Raw genomic sequence first — 18,827 nt, 5'->3', positions numbered from 1 at the left:
CCATATGTCAAGAACAGAGATAGAATCTAAGACTACAAGAATGATAGGGGTCTGGGAGTGTAACTCAGTTGGTAGAGTAAATGCTGAATTCCTAGGTTTGCACACACACACACAACCGTAAGCTGGGTGTGATGGTGCACACTAGTAATCCCTACACTCAGTGGGAGATAGAAGCAGAACTTAGAAGTTCAAGATCATCCTTGGCTACATAGGGAATTTGAGGCTAGCCTGGAATGTATGAGAACTTACCTTTAAATAAATTAATGAAAATAAACTAAGAATGAATGCTGGTCCCTGATGTCACAAAGCCCATGACTCCATGACACAGAGGAAAAATTTCACCAAAGCCATTTCTATTTTAATTCCATAGTACCTAAGTTTGAGATCGTTATATATGTCACACATAAGCAAACGACAAAGAAAGTTCACACAAACAGCCAACGGACAAGAAAAAAGTAGCAACGGGAGACAAAAGCTGTGACTATTGGCCTCTGTTCCACCTTTTAATACCTGAGAAGGAAAAGGATTCAGCAGCAAATTCCTAAGATCCTTTGCCTTGAACTTAAGTATTTCTATACGCACTTTCTCCAAGTTCCTTTAGGGGAACATAAATCCCACAGGGAAAGGAAGCTGTCTTTTCAAGACGAGAAGCTGAGAAACATGTTTCTTATGGAAGTTTTCTTTTGGAACATTACATGCTCAATGTGATCTCTAACTCATGGTTCCCGGGTAGCATGTTGAAAACACACTGAATGAGCCGGGCGTGGTGGCGCACACCTTTAATCCCAGCACTTGGGAGGCAGAGGCAGGCGGATCTCTGTGAGTTCGAGACCAGCCTGGTCTACAGAGCTAGTTCCAGGAGAGGCTCCAAAGCCACAGAGAAACCCTGTCTCAAAAAACCAATAAAAAAAAAAAAAAAAACAAAAACAAACAAAAAAAAAAAACCCACACACTGAATATACTTTGAAATCCACTCCACCACCTAGTGTAAAGACAGCTTCCAGACATAATCAATGCACCAGGCTTGTTTAGCCCACAGAGCCTCTTCGTGTGTAAATTATTCCCCAAGAGTCATTTAAGCCCCACATTTATACATGCAGAACACAAGTGCCTCCAAAGTAATAATTTATTAATTTGGTAGGCTGTATCCCTAATTTAATAAATAGCACCTCAAGGCCTGAAAATTAATCGAGGGTGGTATGTAGGCTGAGCACTCCGAAGCATTGTAAATATTGAGATCCACTGACAGGGTGTGAATGAAACTGTCTCCCTAAACCCACGGGAACCTCAGTGCAATAACTGTAGAGAAAATACACGTTCAATGGAAACAACTTGCAGGAAAACTTGTCTCAAAGCTAGGACATTTTACGACATCTGGATTCTTCATCTCTCCGCAGATTGACAGGTAATTTTCTGTAATTGGGCTTCTGTTGTTGTTGTGTTGCTGTTTTTGGGACAAGGTCTTATGTAGGCCAAACTCGGGCTACACCTCAGCTCTTGATCTTCTGTCTGCTATCTTCCAAAGGCTGGAGGACAGGCATATGCCACTGCGTCATTCATTGCATGTATGTATATGTTCAAATATCTGCATGTGTGTGTGTGAGAGAGAGAGAAGTCCACAGACCAATATTATGTGTCTTTGTCAGTCCCCTCCTTGTTTCATCAGAAAAGGTCTGTCCATAATCCTAGAGTTTATCAATTCTGCTAGGCTGACCAACCAATAATTTCCAGGGATCCACTTGTCTCTCTCCACCACCAGTGGGTGGGGTGACTTTACAGAAAAGCACTCCATATCAAGCTTTTATTTAGGCACTGAGGATCCAACTGAAGATTCTCATGCTAGTGCAACAGACATTTTATCAACTAAGCCATCTTCCCGGGTTCCCCATCGTTTGTTTATATTTTATTTTTGTGTGGATGGGTGTTTTGACCGCATGTATGTCTGTGCACCACATGTATGTCTGGGACCTACAGAGGCTTCAGATCTCCTGGGATTGAAGTTGCAGATACTTGTGAGTTGCCATGTTTGTGCTGGGGATCTGACTCGGGTTCCCTAAAAGAGCAGCCAGGGCTTTCAAACTGTTGAACCGTCCCTCTAGCACTTTCATTCTTTATAATTTGATCTCTTTAGTTTTCAGGGGGAATTTCATTTATTTTCATACACCAGTTCACCGCTTCGATTCGTATATAGTGAATTGGGAGTCAAAATAATCATTCTATCATAAACATAAACTGTATTTTGCCTTATTGGGAAAAGTGGGGAAGTAATTAGGCCTAAGAATTCATACAGATGGCAAATAATCGATTAAACAATAGAAAAGGAAGGGAGGGGAAGGAAGGAAAAAAGGGAGGGAAGGAAGGAGGGAGGGAGAGAGGGAGGGAGGGAGGGAGGAAAGCCTCTGTGCACTAAGTGGTTTGACAGAGGCTTAGAAATACAATACAACCTCTAAGAAGTGTGTGATTTCTAGTAAGATGATCCTTCTAGTATGATCAGGCACCTAGGCTGAATTTCAGTCCTCAAAAATCCACAGGTATATTACCCACTCTGTAGATAATCCACAATGGAATAGTTTATGTGGATTTTTTCAGGTAAATTTATGCCAGAGGTGGGGATATAGTTCTATTAGTACAGAACTATATGGGTATGACTTCTCTGTCTCGTGCTGCACAAAACCAAGCAGGCTTCAAACTCACAGACATCCACCTGCCTCTGCCTCCCAAGTGCTGGGATTACAGGTGTGTGCCACTACCTCCTGGCTTACTTTCATATCACATATGATAAACAACTTTTGAGGGGGCTGGAGAGAAAGTTCAGTGGTTAAGAGTACGTTCTGGTCTTACAGACCGACTTCTGTTCCCAGCACCCATGCTAGGCAGCTCATACCCACCTGTAACTTCAGATCCACAGGGATCTGATGCCTCTGGCCTTTGAGGATCCCCACAGTCTCAGGCATGACCCCCACACAGACATGAACACTTACACATAAGTTTAAAAATATTAAATCTAAAACATAAATTTTTCTGACAAAAATTCTAAATTACATTAGTAAATTTGTTGCCCTACATATAGGCTTCTATCACAAAGAAGTACTGATGTAGGAAACAGTAGATGCTGCTTGATGGGAAAGAGCGAATGCTCATTATGATGGTACCGAATCAAAAGAACCCTTAGAGGCTCTTACCCATTATAGCTGGATTATACTACCCCTGCGAAATCAGATGAGGGAAAGTGACTGAAGGGCTCTCCTCGAAACTGTATACAATAGCAATTTGGGGGGAAATTCAAGTTGTAACTAGTAGATAAAAAATGACTAGTGAATAGCAAAAGGACTGTATTTGTGTCTAGACTACTGGACCGCTAATATTATTTCAATCTTTGGTCTGTGTTTCATGACTTTGACATCTTAGCTTCATTAGTAATTCAGGACATTCAATTAACTTCTAGTGGCTGTCCATAGCAGGTCACTCATCCATGGTTCTTGGTTCCTCTAAACAAAGAACAAGTATGGGCTAACTCTAAAACTTTCATCTGTTTCAAGGGATCTCTTGATTTTGGGTGTAATGTTGGTAGATAGCCATGATAGACAAAAGCTGCTGCTCACCATATAATGAGAAATCCTGATTGTTTGCATTTATTTCTGTTTTTAAAAAAAGAATATTAGTCATGATGTTGAGAGGAATGTATACTCAAAAAGAGGAGAAGGCTGGGCATGTTGGTGCACGCCCTTAATCCCAGCGGTCAAGTGTTAAAGGCAGGGGAATCGCTCAAGATTAAAACCAGCCTGATCTACAGAGTGAGTTACGTCTAGTGGTTACACAGCAAGACTCTGATTCAAACAACAGAAATAAAAAATATTTAATTTGGTTACTAAAATCACAAGTTCTGAGAACACTTCAAAAGAAAATTTAGGGCCGGGTGGTGGTGGCACACGCTTTTAATCCCAGCACTTGGGAGGCAGAGGCAGGAAGATCTCTCTGAGTTCAAGGCTAGCCTGATCTATAAGAGCTAGTTCCAGGGCTGGAAAGATGGCTCAGAGGTTAAGAGCATCGCCTGTTCTTCCAAAGGTCCTGAGTTCAATTCCCAGCAACCATATGGTGGCTCACAACCATCTGTAATGGGGTCTGGTGCCCTCTTCTGGCATGCAGACATACACACAGACAGAATATTATAAACATAATAAATAAATAAATATTTAAAAAAAAAAAGAGCTAGTTCCAGGACAACTAGGGCTGTTACACAGAGAAACTGTCTCAAAAAACAAAACACAAAAAAAAAGAAAAAAAGAAAAGAATTTCACTTTCTGAGGCTTCATTTAACAAAATTTGAGACCTCTGAGGTTTTTATAAATAAATTAAACCAAGAGAATTAAAAGGAAAGCTCCATATAGTAAAATAGTACCTAACACATTTATTTACTTATTTATTATGTTATATATAGATGAAAGAGAGAGAATCATAATAAGAAAGTCATTTGTCAGCTTCCAATGCACTAATGAATTTATATTTTTGTTTGTTTTCACTCCAATAATCAACTTAATCAAAGCCTGTCATGTGCTGGGTGTATGGAATGAAGTTTAATACTTTATTCACAAGGTCTCATTGTCTTACTCCACAGATTACGAGATAACTACAAGAGAGAAAAGGCTTTTCATCTGTGGATAGCCGGAAGAGTAGACAGGAAGTACTTTGGGATGGCAGGTGATGACCGGCATACAGCGCGCCACCAGTACAGTGTTCCTGCCATGTTCATCTTGAACCTGGCCATGAGGAAGAAATTAGCCAACTCTAGATCAAATTGGGGTGTTCATTACCAACATAAGTGGCTTAATTCCTCTCTCTCTCTCTCTCTCTCTCTCTCTCTCTCTGGTTTGTTTTTTTGAGACATGGTTTCTCTGTAGCTTTGGTGCCTTGGAGCCTGTCCTGGAACTAGCTCCTGTAGACCAGGCTGGCCTCGAACTCACAGAGATCCGCCTCCCTGTGCAGCCCGAGTGCTGGGATTAAAGGTGTGCGCCCCACAGCCTGACTTTAATTTCTCTTTAAAATATCAGTTTCAGAAAAGCAAAAACTATAGAAATGCTTCAGATTAAAGTTGACTAAAGAAACATGGCAGCCACCTATAATGAATGCCTGGCTCCAAACCTGAATCAAACGCAAACAGAAACAGCCTAAAGAAACTGGAGAAAAAGTTAAATAGCTGCTATATGTGCAATGAAACGATTTTACCAAGAATTAATTTCTTGATGTGCTCTTCTTGGTGGTATGGTTACCGGAGGCATTCTCCTGGAGCCTAGGATGATATATGCAAGTGTTTAGAGCAAAAATTGTCAAGATATCTACCACTGACTCTCGGGTAGCCAGTTAAAACAGACAGTAGTAACAAGCAACCAAGCACAGCTCTAGCTGTAAAGAAAGATAAAGAAGTATGTGCAGGAGAGTTGCGGTGGTCGGTGTGCTGCCCTTTCTATGATTTGTCTTTTATCCAAATATAAATTTCAGGAGATATTTTAATACTCAAAATACAAGATTAATTTTTATTTTTATTTATTTATTTTTGAGACAGGGTCTTTCTGTGTAGCCCTGGCTGGCCTGGAACTCACTATGTAGACCAGGCTAGCTTTGAACTCAGAGATATCTGTTACCTCTGCCTCTAGAGTGCCGGGACTAAAAGTGTACACCAACTGGTCTGGCTAATCTTAAATTTAGGATCCTCTGCCTCCAGCTCTGAAGTCCGTGTACCATCACATCTTTTTCATGCAGTGCTGGGGATTAAACCAGGCCTTGTGTATGCTAGGCAATCGCTTGACCAAATGTTCTTATCGCCAGCTTTCTTATTCTTTTCCTTTCTTCTCCTCTCCCCCTTTTATTTCCTTTCTCAGACTGAGTCTTTATCTGCTTTCTATTTTCTCCTTTTTGCCTTAAATTAAATTGCATTTGAATCATAAGGATATGATGGCTTTTGATTGACATGTTTGAGGTTAGCATCTTTGGTGATCTCAGCTGTGGTCTGGCAAGGAAAGACACCACAAAGGAGCGGGACATATGACATGGGTTTAGCCTGTGCTGCTAAATTAGTGACAATATTTTCGTTGAGTGTTCTTTCAAAAGTAGATGCCGTGTATGAAAGGTTTTCCCTCATGAGATTACAGCAATTTAAAGGTCATTCAATTCTACAGACCACTTAATTGTGCCCCATTAAGCATTTCTCAAAAAAGAACTCTGTGTGTGTGTGTGTGTGTGTGTGTGTGTGTGTGTGTGTGTGTGTGTGTCAAGGTCTGCCAATATCAGCTTTGTCTAACTTAGAAAGATTTTTTTCTCTGGCTTCTCTCACTGACCTGATGTATAATACTCTGACTTTTCGTTTTGTTTTGTTTTGTTTTTTTATTGCTCAAGGGCAGCTGGATGAGTGGCCTTGGCTCATTTAGAAGCCATCTAATGCTTTTGTTCTCAGTTAATATTTTCTTTAGAGGTCACCTACCACTGACACCTGTCAAGCTACAGTTGTCATCATCAGGAATAGGACCTTCACTTGATAAAACACAGCGAGTGCACTGTCCAAAGACTGGCAAGCATAGCAGACTGAACTTAACTGTTTCGCAGAATGAAGACAGCTATTTCGTAAGTTGCTCTGCAGGCTCTCCTTTTAAGTCCAGGTTCCTTGTGGGCACGTTTTGCTAAGCAGGTACCAGAGGTAGAAATAGGGAGAGAAATAAGGACAGAATGGAGAACTTTGTGTCAAAAAGCACCCAGGCAGCCCCACTAAGATGCCTGCCAGAGGGTAGCCAGAGCCATTGAGGGAAAACAGGGAGGTGGAGCTAAACAAAGAGTAAATAAAATAAAGCCAAACCACTAAGATAAACACAAGGCCAAACCACAATGCAAAATGTATGAGAAATCTGAATATAATTAGAATTTTATGGGGAAATTCTTTGACTCCAAGGAAAGAGAGTTCAGAGAGTGCTTTTGTATTTTATATTTTATTCAGCGTCCTCAGTACGGAAGCCGTGATTGTATATAGCTCTTTGATACCATTTCGCAATTAATTAGTCTGATAGTATGGTTCTGACTTCAGCTTCTGCTAACCTATACAGAAGGTACCAGAGTGTCTTTGAGATTTTCAGAGCGCTTAAGTTTTCCCTCAATCAGACCCTTAGATCCCCTGTTATGTTTAAAACCATGCTCTGGTTTCCTTGTCTGCCAGACATTTTGATTAGGAAGGTTGCTCTACGGTCTACTTGAAACTAAACCAAAGTTGAGCCTTAAGGCACTGGTCATTCCACATAGCAGAGGAAAGAGGTAAAGACAGTTTTCAGGTCGTGATGCAAAGTATCCGAGATAGTTGTGTCTTCCTTGGTTCAACATCTTTGGCACAATTTTTTTTATCTAGAACCTCAAAGTGAAGACTTTATTGTTTTGTTTGGGGGGAGAGTAGGAGAAAGTTGGGTTCTGCTAATCCTAACTAAAAAGAACAATTACCTTATTCATTATGAAATTATTTTTTCCTTCTAGACTTACCTGTCTGTAATACTATTTATTGTTTGACTCTGGTAGAGCAGTACAAAACCAAAAGTATTTTCTCAGTTTCCCGAACACTACAGATTAAGTTAACAAATATTTATTGTGCACCTAGAATGGGTGTGTAAAGCCCACAGAACTGGAGTTTGTGACTTTATTTATATATTTATTTATTTTGACTTTTCGAGACAGGGTTTACTCCGTAGCTTTTTTGGTTCCCCTCCTGGAACTAGCTCTTGTAGACCAGGCTGGCCTCGAACTCACAGAGATCCGCCTGCCTCTGCCTCCCGAGTGCTAGGATAAAAGGCGTGCGCCACCACCGCCTGGCTTGTAGTTTGTGACTTTAAATAGAGTTCAATGGAAATGTAATTGGAGAGGAGGGGTGGAACTGAATAAAAAGCACACTCCTTTAATCCCAACACTAGGGAGGCATAGGATCTTAGTGAGTTCGAGGTCAGCCTAGTCTACACAGTGAGCTCCCGGCCAGTAAGGAATGCATAGTAAGACATATATATATATAGTAAGACATATATACACACACGCGTATATATATATATATATACGTATATATATATACACACATGTATCTATATATACGTATATATATTGCGTGCAATGGACAAGTTATCTACCGCTTAGCCACTTAGCTGTACTCCCAGCCCAGAAAGACAAACTGGGCAAAGCAGTGTTGACTGAAAGAAAGAGAAATTAATATTGTCTTTTCCAACATGGCATGCTCCAGCTGTACACAAATGTTAAGTCTGCACAGCGCAATGCTGAAAGAGGGCAAGCATTTGAGCACCTACAATTACAGAATGTTTATTGTCAAGAGGGTAAGCGATGTCTTCTGAGAAAATAAAAGTATAAAAGGTCCTGTGGAAATTCAGACGCTAGAGAGTAAAGCCAAAGAGACCTTGAAATAACCCATCAACAGGTCCATATTGGCTGAAATAACCCATCATCAGGTCCATACTGGCTACTTGTATTAGACTAACAAGCTTATTATTGATGACCAAGAAAAGCACAGGATCTATGAGTCAAGGACTAGGAAGCAGCCATCAATAGCACCGACCACCTTCAGCTTCTATTCTGTGTGAGCATCCTAACACTGGCTGTTCTCCCAATCCCATAACAACAGATAAACTGAGACATGTTTGTATTCTGTCCCAGCCACACTGTGATGAGATGGTTATCAGTCCTCAATTGAAGTGTTAGAATGAAGTAGTGGGGATCACTCAGAATAATGCTGTGTGTTATTCTCCACCCCACCCCATTTGATAACTCGTTCACATTTGTGTAGAGTATTAGCAGAATTTTCATCTTGGTCCTTAACGATAAACACAATTATCTTCCTATCCTTTTATTAAAATTAACTCATTACAATAAAAATAAGAGGGGTAAATACAAGGAAAAAAAGTGAAGACAAAAAAGATAGGAACTAGAAATTATATAAAGAAGTAAGAAAATCTGCTAGATAGCAATTAAAAAAAACTAACTTTCAGGACAGGAGAGATGGCTCAGTGGTTAAGAGGATTCAACTCTTGCAGAAGGTCTGGGTTCCATTCCCAACCATCTACAACTCCAGTTTCACGGTACCCAACAGGCATGCATGGGGCACCCAACAGGCATGCATGGGGCACCCAACAGGCATGCATGGGGCACCCAACATGTATGCAGGCCAAACAGACATGTAAAATAAATCTAATACTCTTTTTGAAAAATTTCAAGTGCTTTCATTGTAGATGTCTCAGGCTGGGAATAGTGATCGTGATGGTTGATACTGATTGTCAATTTGACAGGGTTGAGCATCAGCTAGGAGACAAACTTCTGGACAGACTGTGAAGGATTGTATAAATTACATTCATTTAAGTGTAAAGACTCACCTGAACTGTGAGGGGCGCCATCCCATAGACTGGTTGGTTGCTCCAGGCTGGATGAAAGGAGAAAGCCAGGTGAGCACCAACTTTTCACCTCTCTCTGCTTCCTGACCGTAGATACATTGTAACCCTCTGCTTCAAGCTCCTGCTGCTGTGGTTCCTCTGTCATGATGGTCTCTGCTCTCAAACTGTCATCCCAAACAAGCCCTTCTTTCTTTAAAGTGTTTTTATTGAGACATCATATTATAACAACAAAAAGTCACTAAGACAGAAAGCATCTCGTGATTATAATCCCAGTAGTTATCGAAAAGCTAAGACAGGAGAATCAGTGACAGCCTGGGCCCTATATAGTAAGATTCTATCTCAAAAAAGATGACGGGGTTTCCTCAAGATGACATATGTCCTGGGATAATCTTGTTAAATAACAAGAACGTCACAATTTAAGAATGGAGAAACAAGGACACTTATTAAACAGGCTTCCATCTTCCCAACCCACGATGGCTAGGATGAGCGCCAATGGTCCACCTTTTTCTAGTTGGGATGAGATGAGCAAGAACTCTCTCTCTCTCTCTCTCTCTCTCTCTCTCTCTCTCTCTCTCTCTCTCTATTTTATGTGCAGGAGTATTTTGCCTGCATGTAGATATATGTACCGTGTGCATCCCTGGTGCTCACAGATCTACGGGAACTGGTGTTTCAAATGATTGTGATCTGCCTTGTGGATGCAGGGAACGGACCCCAGGCGCTCTACAAGAGCAGTCGGTGCTCTAACCTCTGAGTCATCACTCCAGCCGCTGAGTCAGAACGCTTTGAACCCTGGTTGTGCTCTGGCTGTAGTCGTTAACCTTGTTTCTCCACTCTGCTCTAGTTTTTTACCATACTGGTCATTTCAAAAGCTGCCTTGTGTTTTATAAGTAGAAACCCTGGCAGATAACTGTTGAGACTTCCTTACTTGAATTGTGCATGTTTGGAGTCAAGAGTTCATTGACTTGCATGTAAATATGTGGAAATGCTACAAAATAATGGTAAATCATCCACCTTAGCAGGTTTCCCCCCCTATAAAAACATTGAACCAAACATAACTTGGCTAACCTACTCCTCAATGTCAAAGAGAAAATGATTTAACTTTTTGGTATAAGAAACATTTGGCAAATCTGGAAAGTGGCAGCAATTCTGAGCCAACCATGTTTCAAAAAGGAAGCTCTTTGACATGAGAGGTTGTCTCCAACTGGCAGGGTTTAGGAGCAGACATTCCTAAAATAACAAATTTTAGATATGGTATTTTATTATAAAAATAGAAAATGTTTCCAGAGCTTGTTTTTGCTCTCTGTGTGTGTTTGTGCGTGTGTGTGTGTGCGCGCGCACATGCGTGTGTGCGTGCACACGTGTGTGCACACGTGCACAGACGCTACAAAAGCAAGCACACAGATCAATGGAAGCACTCTACCCCTCACTAAACTACACTCCCACAATGCAGAAAAATTTTCAATTAAGCTGGTGGTATTAAGAAATAAAGATTCCAAAGTGCTGTTAGATTAGAGGTTAAAAAAAAATGTATTTTCTTTTCTTGAAGGCAAGCACTGTACCACTGAACTAAGTTTATTCCCAGCCCAAACTCCGATTATTTTTAAGATGTGTAGTGTGTGTGCGTGTGTGTTCACCCCAATTGTCTTCCGTTATTGGCTTCCATCTTAACATCTTGAAACAGTCTTTTTTTTCTGAGACAGGGTTTCTCTGTATAGCCCTGGCTGTCCTAGAACTCCCTTTGTAGACCAGGATGGCCTTGACCTCACTGAGATCCTCCTATCTCTGTCTCCCAAGTGCTGGGATTAAAGGCATGCGCCACTGCCACCTGGCTTGAAACAGTCTTTCCCTTGAGTTTCATGGAGGCTAAATGGTAGCGTGCTCCCAGGATCCAACTATCTTTGCCACCCCTAATGCTACAGTTACAGTCATACCCATCTTTTTAATGTGAGTTCTGGAGTTTGGATTCAGAGCCTGTCTTAGTTTACTCTCTATTAGTGTGATAACACATTGTAACAAAAAGTAACTTGAGGGAGGAAAACATTTTGGCTTAAATTTCCACACCACAGTCCATTTTTGAGTGAAGTCAGGACAGGGACTCCAGGCAGGAATTGAAGCATTGCTCAGCCTGCACAGGGGAGGCACCACGGGCAGTGAATTGGCTCCCCACCACATCAATCATTAATCAAGAATGCGCCCCTCCCTCCAGAGTCTGGCATCCTGGGTGATGTGATGCAGCATCTCTCAGTTGAGGGTCTTGCTTCCCAGATGACCTGGCCTGTGTCAGGTTGAGAAACCCTAAGCAGTACAGATTCTCATTCTCACACAGGAAGTGCTTTTACCCACAGAGCCATCTGCCCGGCCCCAAAGTAGTAGTCTTAAAAACCACACATCAGTTTCTTTCTGTGGGGACATATTTTTTTCAAAGTCATAATTCTCTCTTGAGAAATAAAACTAGGGTTGGAGAAGTGGCTGCTCTTCCAGAGAACCAGAGTTCCGTTCCCAGACCAGGGTAGTAGGTGCCTGCCAACTCCAGAGCATCTGACATTTGACAGTTTCCCCTGGCCTCTGCAATCACCCACATAGGTGTCACACACACACACATATGTGCACGAAGTTTTTAATAAGAAAGCAAGGAAGTTAGGGTAAATGTTTGGCCTTTCTGAGTCTTGACAATTTTATTTACTAGTCACTAAAATGCTATTTTCGGGGGAAAAAAAAAGAAACCTTTTCACAATAATCTTCACACTGTAGAGGCTGGGGGGCGGGGCGAGGTGTAGTTTTGCGGACCATCCAGGCTCCTCGGTAAGACCTTGACTCAGAAGGAAAGAACAATGGTGAGAAGACGGGGACAAGAAGGCATTTGGGGCATTGATTCTTCGTCTCATCTTTTTTTAATTTAAAAAAAATCAAAAAGTTTTCATTTTATTATTTTATGTGTATAAGTGTTTGACTTTATGCATATGTACCACATGTGCATTCTTGGTACTCAAAGAGGCCAGAAGAGAGCCTCCGATCCACTGGAACTGGGGTTACAGATGGTTGTGAGCCGACATGTGGGTGTTGAGAATCCAGTCTGGGTCCTCTGGAAAAGCAAGCAGTACTCTTCACCCCTGAGCCATCTCTCTGGCCCCCTAATTACTTTTCTAGTTAGTGTGGCAAATCTGCTTCAAGAAAGAAAGGCTATTTTTTTTTCTTTTTTTCTTTTCTTTTCTTTTTTTTTTTTTTTTTTTTTGGTTTTTTGAGACAGGGTTTCTCTGTGGCTTTGGAGCCTGTCCTGGAACTAGCTCTTGTAGAGCAGGCTGGCCTCGAACTCATAAAGATCCACCTGCCTCTGCCTCCTGAGTGCTGGGATTAAAGGTGTGCGCCACCACCGCCCAGCTGCCGCCCAGCTGGAAAGGTTTCTCTTGATTTGAGCATCTACGTGTCACCATAGGGAGTTGTAACTCCCAGGGAGGGGTTTGGGGTGGAACTTCCACCAGAACATTCCAGACTCTTTGGCTATGTGGATGCCAAGGGCTGAGGAGAAGCTTCCATCCAAACAAAGAGGAGAGCTCAGATTTCGAATTTAATAATATTAAGAAAGGTGGCGTGAGGTGGCACATGCCTTTAATCCCAGCACTTGGGAGTCAGAGGCAGGCGGATCTCCCTGAGTTCAAGCCTAGCCTGGTCTCCGTAGTGTTAGGAATTTTTCCTAACACGAGCTCTCTGCCGAGGCAAAAATCCCTATCAAGTCAAATCACAACAAGCCAAATTAAGAAATATCCAGGTTTAATGGGATTCCCTGGGTGGCCTCAAATGACCACCGGGGCGGGGGGGAAGGGGGGGACGGGAAGGACGGGGGATGGGACACACACCACATGTTTCTCTTTTGGGAGCTCACTTAACTACCCTGTGGGACCTGCATGCTAGGATTTGGAGTCCAGACCAATACAACGCTCAGGCCTGGGGACTGGGATGAATGCGAGGGACAGGGGTCTATGCTCCCATTTAACACATAGTTCTAGCACACCCAAGGCTATATAGAGACCCTATCTCTGGTGGGATGTGGAGTCAAAAACAGCTTCAAGCTATTAAGGACTATTTGAAAGGAGAGAGTTTTTAGCCTAGAGGGTGTAAATAGAGAATAAACTAACCCAGGCCAAAAGTGAACACCAAACACAGAAGCTAAGAGGAGGGACAGGGCCAGTACTCAAGGTCTCCCCCCTACCCCTTGCTGTCTGCTGGAGCACAGACCTTGGAGTTCTTAAAGTTACAGAACAAGGAGATCAGGTGATTGAGACACACCAGCACTTGGGAAGCAGAGACAGGTAGATCTCATTGAGTTTGAGGCCAGCCTGGTCTACAAAGTGAATTCCAGAAGAGCCAGGAATGTTACACAGAGAAATCCTGTCTTGAAAAGCAAAATTTAACAACAACAACAACAAAAAAGTAATAGAACAAGGAAAATCACAAACCAAGACACTATTGAAATGCCTTGGTAGAAACATCAAGGAGGTACCAGAGAAGCCGGGAAATCCCAGCTATTTTGTTGGTGGGAGCTTGGGTTCTGTGCATTCAGAATGATTTCCCCAATTGTCGCACACACACAGATAGGGAATAAACAGCAAGCAAGCAGAGAATGAGGTGGAGCTCAAGATAAATTGCTATTGGGCTCGGGCTTGCAACCTCTCCACACTCATTCACATTCTGAACATTTTTTTTTTTTTTTTTGATTTTCAAGACAGGGTTCCTCCATAGCTTTTGGTTCCTGTCCTGGAACTAGCTCTTGTAGATCAGGCTGGACTCGAACTTACAGAGATCTGCCTGCCTCTGCCCCTCCCCCCCCCCCCCCCCCCCCAGTGCTGGGATAAAAGGCTTGCGCCACCACTGCCCGGCCACATTCTGAACATTTAATCAGCATTACAGGAGGTTCAATGTAAGGTGCATCCCCCACCCCACAGGAACTTTCATTCATATTGATAAGTGGGAAACTCACTTTTGAAACCCTTTAAGATAGTGGCAGAAAATGGAAGCATTCCATGAAGATTATACAGAAAGGAAAACTATGTCTTTCTTAATTTCTTTTTCACTTAACAAATGTTTATATATGCCAGATACAGTTATAAACATTTTACTTAACTTGTTTTAAAAACCCAGTAACACTTCCATGAAGCTGGGTAAGTTGTCTCCATTTTATGCCTAGGCAGTCTAAGGCCCTGAGAAGTTAAATACTGAATAGAAGGTCTTACTTTCTTGGGTGATCACTGTCCTGATTTTAGTGCTGACAAGTCCTTCTGCCAGATGGCTAAGCAAGTAAAGATGCTTGCTGGGTAACCTGAGTTTCACCCCCAGTACCTACCTAAAGGTGAAAAGAGAGAACCAACACCACAATGCATGTGTGAGAGCCAAAGTTACATTTTAAGTTTTAATTACTATGCCTAAGAAATCCATGAAACAAAAATGCTTCTGATCTGCAAGCCCCTGGCCCAAGGACAGAGAATTCCTGAAATGCTGGAGGCTGTTGTTTACGGCAGATAACAAGCCACGTGCCTTTCATTCCCCTAAACAAGTTTGTTTGGCCCATCTGCACCCAAGTGCTTGATCACAAGTGGGTGAGAGGTTCATAGGCTGGAGATGTATATTTGCCCCTGATTGGACGGGTGGAAAATGAACAAATTATGGGTTTTCCTTCTTCAGCTATGACAAATTGTGATTCTGGGCCATTTCCCAGGTACCTGGGTATGGACCTGGCCAGAGCCCATTCACCTGGCCAGTATTTAATTGAAGCCTACTTCAATTTCGGCTTTAAACTGTGGTAGTGGTCTTATTCTCTTGGTCAGTGGGATTAATACATGCCTATACACACACACACACACACAAGCACGCACGCACATAGCCTCACATTTATACGCTGTCCTTACTAATATTAATAGTAATAACTTTAAGTTGGGTTCCTCTGCAAAAATTGAAAGAGAAAATAACCTTGAAATCTGGGAGTGTTGCAGGATAGTCCTCTTGGAAGTTTCCCTTCCAGCTAGCTAGCCTCCCACTAAACACTCTAAAAATGTGCTAGGGTAGGTTTGGGTCAGCTATCTATCTGAAGGTAGCATGAAAGCAAGCAAGGTAATAACAGGCTTTTGTTTGCTTGTTTGCTGGTGTCAGACAGTGGAAAGAGACAGATTGGCAAAAGAGAAGTCTCTATTTCTTGAGATGGTGCCATTGGGCAGTGGTGGGCTGTCTGATGCTGGCAACCACTGAGCCACCTCTCTGGCTCCACAAGAAGAACTTTTTATTGTCTGCTTCTTTCACACCTAGGCCTTGTTCTGACAGACCCATAATAAAAAATAACCCTTTGTTATAGGGCACAGTGGCTGTGCTGGATAGTTTTTATGTCAATTTGACACAAGCTGGAATCTTGACACAAGAGAACCTCAGTTTAGACCATGCCTTCACAAAATCCAGCTGTAGGTCATTTTCTAATTAGTGGTTGACGTGGGAGGGCCCAGTCTTGGTACCCTTCCGGGGCTAGTGGTCCTAGGTTCTGTAAGAAAGCAGGCTGAGCAAGCCATGATGTGTAAGTCAGTAAGCAGCATTCCTTCATGGCCTTTGCATCAGTTCCTGCCTCCAGTTCTGATTGTGCTCCTGTTCTGATTTCCTACAATGATCTGGAAGCGTAAGGCAAATAAAACCTTCCCTTCCCAAGTTGCTTTGGTCATAGTGTTACACCACAGCAATAGGAATTTTAACTAGGACAGTGGCTCATTCCTGCAATCTCAACAAAGCCAGCCTGAACTACATAGGGAGTTTCAGGCCAGCCTGAGCTACAGAGAAGATTCTGTAACAAAACAAAACAAAGCATAAGCCATCTGCTAAGGCACAGAGAGGATAAGGAAGGTGGGTGGCTTGTCTTTGAGTTCATGAGAAAATACTGTCTTAGGGTTTTATTGCTGTATAGAGATACCACAGCAACTCTTTTTAAAATTTTTAATTAATTATTTCATTTATTTTATACACTGAGAACAGTTTCCCTTCTCCCATTTCCTCCCCCTCCACCTCCCATCTGCCCCCTTCTCATCCACTTCTCCATCTCCGTTTCCCATGGGCATGAGCAAAGCATGGCACACCAAGTTGAGGCAGGACCAAGTTCCTCCACTACCTCAAGGCTGGGCAAGGCAACCCAGCATGGGGAACAGGTTTCCCAAAGCCAGTTCAAGTGCCAGGGACAGGTCCTGATCCCACTGCTGGGAGCCCGACAAACAGACCGAGCTATATAACTGTCACACACCTGTAGAGGGCCTAGCTCAGTCCCATGCAGGCTTGCTAACTGTTGGTCCAGAGTCTGTGAGCTCCCACAAGCCCAGGTCATCTGTCTATGGACCACAGAAACTCATTAAAAGGAAAACATTTAACAGAGGTTGCAGCTTACAGTTCAGAGGTTCTGTTCATTATCATCATGACAGGGAGCATGGTAGCATGCAGGCAGACAGGGCGCTGGCTACATGCTAATCAGAAGGACACAGGAAATGGACAATGACACTGAGCAAAGCTGTTAAGCAAAAGAGACCTCAAAGCCTGCTCCCACAGTGACACACTCCTTCAATAAGGCCGCACCTATTTCAACAAGGCCATACTTCTCAATAGTGCCAGTCTTTATGAGTTTATGGGGTCCAATTACATTCAAACTAGCACAATATCCTAAAACCTCCTTGACTTAGAACAAATGTGTGACTGACCTCCTGTCATCTGCTAAATCAGCCCTCTGCTTCTTGAGTGGATAAACTCATCTTGTGTCCTCCAGCACCTTAGTATCTGGTGAAGAGATGAGGAGCCTACTCATGAAGGACCCTGCATGTCATGCTCAGTGGAGATTCTTCTGTGCTACAGCAACACCTCTAAAACAGAATACAGGAATAGCAAGATTTGCATACTTAAAAACTCATAGTGTAAAAATGCATGTCACACACAGTTTAAGAAATGTACCATTCAGAAACATAGTTAGCAGTAAACTAGCTGCTCAATGGACCTGCAGGAAAGAAAAACTTTGAATATCTCTTTCAAAGATATTAGAAAACAAATAATAAAAGGCTTATTATATACATCAAAGAAAGTGCATTAGAAAAGACTGTAAACCACGCAGCCGATGATGTTTGCAAGGATGAGACTGCTGCTCACCAAAGGAAAGCATGCTTCGCCTGGATACTGATCCAAGAAGGTATGAGAGGATGCAGTTCCCAAACTGTTAGGGGCTGCAGACCCTGGCCCTTAGACTTTCTTTGCCTGCCTCAGACCCTTTGCCTGTTGGAGTGACATTCACAGCTCCAGGTGTCAGTAGCCTGGGAGACATGGGGTTTGGGTCACCTCTCAAGATTTCAAATAGGGGTTTTATTTCTCCTGTTGTTAATCCCATCGATGGTCTAATCCAATTAATGTCTCCCAAAGGCTGTTGAAAGTCATTAAGAGTGTGGAGCTGAACTGTTCTAAGAGTGACTTTTTGTGGTCGAACTCCTGTCTTTAGGCCATTTTCAATGACATAGTGTGTTTGACGCCAGCTTGGGAGTCGAACATGCTGTCCTAAAAAGCCCCCACTCCTCAAGAAATACCCAAACAAAAAAAGCAAATCATTTTCCTTATTTATTGCTCACTCTTATTTCTGCTTTGAAGAATCGTCTGTAGTTCATCATTCTACCTTTTTCCATCGAAGTTTCCATGTTGTCTTTATGGCTTTAAAATGCTGCACACATTATTGATTAAACTGCTACACACATTTTGCCAGATACCTTGAACGATTTTTATGCTTTGTAATTTACTTTTCAATTTTTGAAGTTTCTGTTGGAGTGACTTGAATTTTTCATGTAGTTAAATCCTTTGTTTGATTCCTTTGTGATTTAGTTCATTGATTTTGTTCTTAAACAATTCTTCCTCCAGTTCAGGAACAGGTAAATAGCTCCCCAAATATTCTTCCAGTTTTTCATCCAACACCTTGACAAACATTGATTTTGTTCCAGATACATGCTTTAATATTTATCTTACATTGAATACTTTTCAGCTTTCACGTGAGGAATTAATTTTAAGTCTGGGAAGATGGCTCAGCAAATAAAAGCAGCAGCCTAGAATTCCTGCTGACTGGTGTTCAATCCTCAGAATCTATGTTTAAAAAAAATGAAACAGATGCAGCCATGCACATCTGTAATCCCAGCACTGTTATAGCAGATGAGAGGGAGGGCGTTGGCAGGGACAGGAAGATTGCAATTGTCTGGACACACATGGACCAACTAGAGTGGAGTACACGGTAGGCAGCAGAAACAGCAAGGGAGAGCCTGCTCCATGAGGTGGAAGGCAAGGACCCCTGCATGTTTTTCTGTGACATCCACATGGGTATGTGGCACATCTGGGCCTGCATTCCGACGCATACACACCTTAAATAAATGAAATAAA

General features: G+C 42.3%; 1 pseudogene; it reads left to right on the top strand.

The window, feature by feature from the left end:
- The first annotated feature begins 8,240 nt into the window (after positions 1-8,240).
- On the top strand, positions 8,241-8,609 carry LOC130884365 (LYR motif-containing protein 4-like; annotated as a pseudogene).
- The last annotated feature ends 10,218 nt before the right edge of the window (positions 8,610-18,827 follow it).

The sequence above is a fragment of the Chionomys nivalis genome, chromosome 11 (assembly GCF_950005125.1).
Source record: "Chionomys nivalis chromosome 11, mChiNiv1.1, whole genome shotgun sequence".
NCBI lineage: Eukaryota > Metazoa > Chordata > Mammalia > Rodentia > Cricetidae > Chionomys > Chionomys nivalis.
The sequence above is the reverse complement of the archived record's forward strand: the minus strand, read 5'-3'. Positions and strand labels throughout refer to the sequence as shown.